Here is a 6,495-nt window from a genome sequence, read left to right on the forward strand (position 1 = left end):
AATAATAATAATAATAATACTAGTACTTCTACTAGCACTTCTACTACCGTTCTACACGACTTCTACTTCTACTACTACTACTACTACTACTACTTCTACTACTACTACTACTACTACTACTACTACTATACTATACTACTTCTACTATTACTTCTACTACTACTACTACTACTACTACTACTTCCACTACGGCTAAAACTACTACTTCTACTATAACTACTAACTACTAGACTACTACGACTACTACTACTACTACTTCTACTACTACTACTACTACTAACTACTACTACTACTACTACTACTACTACTACTACTACTACTACTACTACGACACTATTAACTACTACGACTACTACTACTACTACTATACTACTATACTACTACGACTACTACTACTACTACAGCTAATTCTTCGACTACAAAAAACAATTACTTCAATAACAACATCAACAGCTACTACTACTTTAGTACTACTACCACTACCACCATTACCACAATTCTAATACCACGCGACGACTACAACCACTACTACTAATACTACTACTACTAGCTACTACTACTACTACTACTACTACTACTACTACTACTTCTACTACTACTACTTCTACTACCACTACTTACTACTACTACTTCCTACTACTACTACTACTACTACTACTACTACTACTACTACTACTACTACTACCTACTAATACTACTAGCAACTACTACTACTTCTACGACTTCTACTTCTACTACTACTACTACTTCTTCTACTACTACTACTACTAGCACTACTACTACTACGACGACGACTAACTACTACTACTACTACTTCTACTATTACTACTACTGCTTCTACTACTACTACTACACTACTACTTCTACTACTACTTCTACTACTACTACTAACTACTACTACTTCTACTTCTACTTCTACTGCTACTACTACTACTACTACTACTACTGTCTACTACGACGACATACTACTTCTACTACTACTACTACTACTACTTACTACTACTACTACTACTACTACTACTACTGACTACTCGACTAACTACTAATAATAATAATAATAATAATAATTAACAATAATAATACTACTTATACTTCTACTAGTACTTTACTACTTCTACGACTTCTACTTCTTCTACTACTACTACTACTTCTACTACTTCTACTACTACTAGCACTACTACTACTACTACTACTACTACTACTACTACTACTACTACTACTACTACTACTAGCTACTACTACTACTACTACTACTACTACTACTACTGCTGCTGCTGCTACTACTACTACTTCAACTACTACTACTACACTACTACTACTACCTCAACTACTACTATTACTACACCACCACTATTGTACGTATCCATCAAACATAAGACAACAGAGTAACTAGACTGCTAGCTGGAGGTGATTTTGTATAAATATAGATAGCATATGATTTTTACCAATTGTAACTGTTAAAAGAAATGAACATAAATTACAGTTGTACAAATCTGCTACTTTGTTATTACATAGAGAATGGTATATTTGTGTTCGGTATACGGCAGTGCTCAATGGTAAATGCAATTTCGTTATTTCCGTAGTGACGTAGTTTTCAGAAGTCCATGTTCATGTATATATATGCACTAAGGATGCTAATTAATATAAATACTGTACACTATAATTATTGCTTTACTTAAAAATCCCATTTAAATGAACTATTCTCTCAGTTCTAATTCGCTTAAGCAATAATACTACCATTATGAATCTGTTTTGCAGGTGGACTACAACGCATTGTAAAATTTCTTAATGTTAACCTTATAAATTCTGAGCAACACATGTTTCTTTAATGTTAAGAAAAATAGTTATAATTAGAGCGCACACCTGGTATCAGATTGGTATAATTAGTACTCACGGTTAACAGTAGAACTATCTGATTTAAGCTAGAAATGTGTTCTATCTTTACGAAAGTTCACTAATTGGCAGCGATACGCCTTTTGATGACAGCTATAACAGTATCGAATCATACAATACGTTCATTTATCAGTTTGAACTGAAACTAATGAGGCTTAATAAACTGCGTCGGAAATTAAGCCTTGAAATGAAAATTAAATCTTGCGAACTTGATAAGACTCTTGATGTGCATCTTTGAAAACAAACTAACTCACACTAAAATAATCATATCAATGAATGTATCGATGTTTTAATGATATAAGAATTACAACAGTGTAAGTTTTGCCACAGAAAGATAAGACTGTACACCAAGTAAAACAAATGCCTCTTTGTGTTCAGGTTTCTGATGATGTTTGATTATCAGTGAACAACGAGTTTAGAAATAGCTACCAATTCTCAGTACTTTAAGGTGAACTATCGAAAACATATAGCTAAGATCCACTATATGTTTGAAGGTTGACTATCTTTACATAGTGTAATACTTTCAAAGGCCTTATAAAACATAATAAAAATATTGTTATAAAACATTTTACCAGCCGGTTGATTATATCGATTAACATGCTGTAATCGAAGATCATCCGTTGAACTTAACATCTAACCTAACGATGAACATTATCTCATCGCTAGTTTGAAGGACGGTGAAATCCTGTACATTTTGAAAAGGTTGCATTCCGTATGACATACAAAGAATACTCATTCAGATCAACACAATGGGGTTGTACTTTTACAGTTTTTAAGTTTTCAAGATTATCTTATCATATGCCTGTCAAACTTACGTTTCCAAAGTTCTTTTTTAGATTGGAGTATTTTTCAAGAACACGTTCATAAGGATTTTTATAATCAACAGATTTCAACAGTAATTTGCAGTTTAACTTTGAATGTTTCAGTGTTTTTCAGGAATTAAGGTACGTTAAGTTTAAGTCATGCAAAACCAGACACAATACCTCAGTGAAAAAATGAGAATTCAATTATCCATAATAAAACAATCCGCAACTTCAGATGGACAGAAAATGATACGCTGCAGTAACATTTAAAAATCAAGAGCACAAAGAATCATAATACATTATTTATTTTTATATTTAATACACAACTATAATAATAATAATCGAATAATAATAATCTGTCTAATAATAATCACAGCGAAATCCGACTGTTAAATAACGGTATGTATTTCACACTTTTCTTTATTAGCAATCTGATGGGCAGTGTTCTTTTATTTTTTGGAGAATCTGTGAAATGAAATTGAAAAATTGGTATTTTCCAAAAGGTGTAAAACGTTCATTTAGATAATAATATATCAAAGTGTCCCATAAAGGTGAGATACATGTGTTCGTTTTAAATTCGTATATGTATAGTAAAAGCAAATCCCAGTGCCAAAAATGCACAGGGCGGGGGGGGGGGAGGCGTGAACAGAAGTTTACTGGGTGTAAGTTATAAAGGTAAAACACTCAACAAATCCGTCGTTTGCTTACGTGATGTTCGAGAAATTGGATGTACACATATCATCTTCTTATGTAATACACAGTATTTGCGCATGTGTTTAGTAAAATATAAAAAATCACGATTATTTTCCCGGTAAGGTCTATCGTATAACATTAATTTATTGCTGAAATATAGTGCTTTTACAACCTTGTCCGGAACTGACTTTCTTTTTAAAATATTTTGGAACCGGACATAAAAATGAAAAAAAACATCTCTTACTCATGTGGAATGTTTCACACGAAATTACTCGTGAATGAATTCCTCATTGATGCGAATGCATTGAAAACGTCTAAAGAGGCCAATAGTTAACATTGTTTATTATTTTTCCAGTTAAACAGTATACAAAATATAATAAAATAATTTTGTTTAAAGTCATTACATCAAAGGTGACATAAATATTGTTTTGTATCTTGAAAGAAAGTTTAAACTAACCATACTTACCGTAATAACTCTAAGTTTTTTAACATTCGAAGTTCTCGGACACCTTCTTTTTTAACCAAAATAATTATTTTTCGCGACTTATATTTTCGGACATACGGATTTTCGTCCATAATTAATGACTCTAATTTTTCGGACACTATAGAGGCTACGTATGCGTAATGAATTTCCTTCTATATTACATAGAGAATAATAGGTTAGTGTTGATTATAGATCAGGTTTATCATGCGAGGCTTAGAAAACAAAAAGCACGAGCCTTGGCGAGTGCTTTTTCGTTTTCGTGCCGAGCATGATAAACCTGATCTATAATCAACACTAACCTATTATTCTATTTATCCCACTTTTTATTCAGTAAACTTTTTTTATTTAAACAAAATAAGTTTTCATGAGTGTTTGTCGTACTTTGATAATGACTGTAGTGTAACCAAGGTCAGTGTATTACTCCGCGTTCCATAAATAACCGCTGATCAAATAATCATTTTTTTAAATCAGAATATCGTTATGTAACAAAGTGCCGAGCGTTATTAATTACAATTTTAATCATATTGAATTGCAAATCTTTAAGTTTTATGATATCAATATGACATTAAGTTGTTATATACAAGGAACTACATTTGTTTACAACGTAGCCTAACACCACACACAATTCACTTTCGATATCAAACTATCGAGTCGATCACGAGGTGCACAATATTTGCTTCTTTGTTATAATATGTGGTTATTCGTGACGAAATAACAAATATTACTTGGATTTAAGCTAATTATATACATTAACATTTTGAATGTTGAAAGTGGCACCAAAGAATTGTGAGGCAAAGTTGTTCGAACTAGAGAAAGACATTTGCTGGTGAAGTGACTGGGTGGGGCGAACATCAAGATCAACTTGTTCGACGGTAGACAGTGGTTGTCTAGGCTGCATTTCGGCCATAGTTTCGGTGCATGAAGGTGAACAAGAGGAATCTGTTGGATTGTTACATTAACTGGACTGAGCAAGAATGATCACTTTTGCTGCTGTTCAACAGATATGTTGGAATAATTGGTTATTGACTGGACATTTTTGTGCCCTGTTATGGCCATGGTTTCAGTGGGTGGAATGTTTGCATTTCGAAGTTTTTGGACCAGGAATTTGCGAACTGAGTGGTTCGTTATTCTCTTGTGCTTGAGAAAGCCGGCGTCTTTTGCCATGGCCTTCAGCATCTGACCTAACTTGTTGACACCCAATTGTTGACGCAAGAATCACCGGGATGCAGTGTCATTTGTGCGTATTGATAGGTAGAAAAGATGCTTTGAAGAAAAATCAGATGGACGCATATCCGAGTACAGCTTGTAAATGAACACAGGATTTCTTGGTCCAGACGATTGTTTTCTACGGTCAAAGGGGAGCAACTCGAACTGACTTCTTCAAAGGGGAGCAACAACAACAGAACCTATTTGCATAGTGTTGATTTTACCTAATACTAGGTTTTAATGACAATAAATGACAAAAAACTCGTTTTTTTGCTACTTTCCTTTGTTTTAAGGTCATTAAGATTGACAAACATTTGAGATTGTTTTTATTATTGATGCACTTGGCAAATACAGGTGACGAGGTGCGTGGGAAAAAGTAGTCCCGGTTCGGCAGTTCATGACGTCATTTCGTGCCATTGATTATAGCCTTGCCGTTGATTATAGATGAAATTTAATCAACGGGGCTTTAATCAACCGATTTCGCTGTAAAAGTGGGATAAATATAGAATAGTTGAAGTTTGATATCAACGTGTACCAAGATCAAGCGTATAGTCACTATATCATCATACATCATTGGAAAGATACATGCATGATCTTTTGTAAAAATGCATGTCATTTTATTCTATGTGTTGTAACTCAACATATTTACCTTAGAATAGGCACACCGGTTTTGACAGCTATGGAGGAGACCATTTTTGGCTTAAATAGTATGACCTACTTTCAAAGCCGGGAACCATCAACAGAAAAAGTAGAGCACAAAAATTGCCTTTTTTCGCATTGCTAACACATCCGGAATTATTAACGCTAAACATCACAAAGTTTACTTCCGACTTTATATGAGAAAATAACCTTTATAAGTATCTTCGAATAATAAAATTCAATAAAGAAATAATTGCGTTTAAAGCAAAAGGCATAACTGAACGGATTTCTTAAAACAATACAGCAAATTCGGCCTTAAACATTTTGTGAAGAATTTGACAGATAACAGCGTACTACGTCACAAGTAGAACGCTGTTATCTGTTTAATTCTTCAGTACCAAGATGGCGGGTCACGTGATAGCCAATATGGCGGCGGTCAATTTATCGATTCTGGGATTGTCTATATTTTAAAGCGCTAGTTTACTAGATTTGAGCTGTTTTCGCTTATCTGGGACCCATCGATCATGATGTTATAAAACCAGTTTAACGTAATACAACCTGGCATATAATACCCTGAGGGCAATTGACGATTACAATTGCGTTATTGGGTAGATTACCGTGTATACCAGTAAAATAAACAGTGGATTCACCCAGCAGCATTTGAAATGATCTCGTATTCAGGAAGCAGTATGGTTGTTATTTTATGACGTTTTATATACCATTTTAGGTAAGAGATTGCAAATAAGTAAAGTTGTACTTTATTTAAAGCAGGAAAAG

The sequence above is a fragment of the Dreissena polymorpha genome, chromosome 14 (genome assembly GCF_020536995.1).
Source record: "Dreissena polymorpha isolate Duluth1 chromosome 14, UMN_Dpol_1.0, whole genome shotgun sequence".
Taxonomy (NCBI): Eukaryota; Metazoa; Mollusca; class Bivalvia; order Myida; family Dreissenidae; genus Dreissena; species Dreissena polymorpha.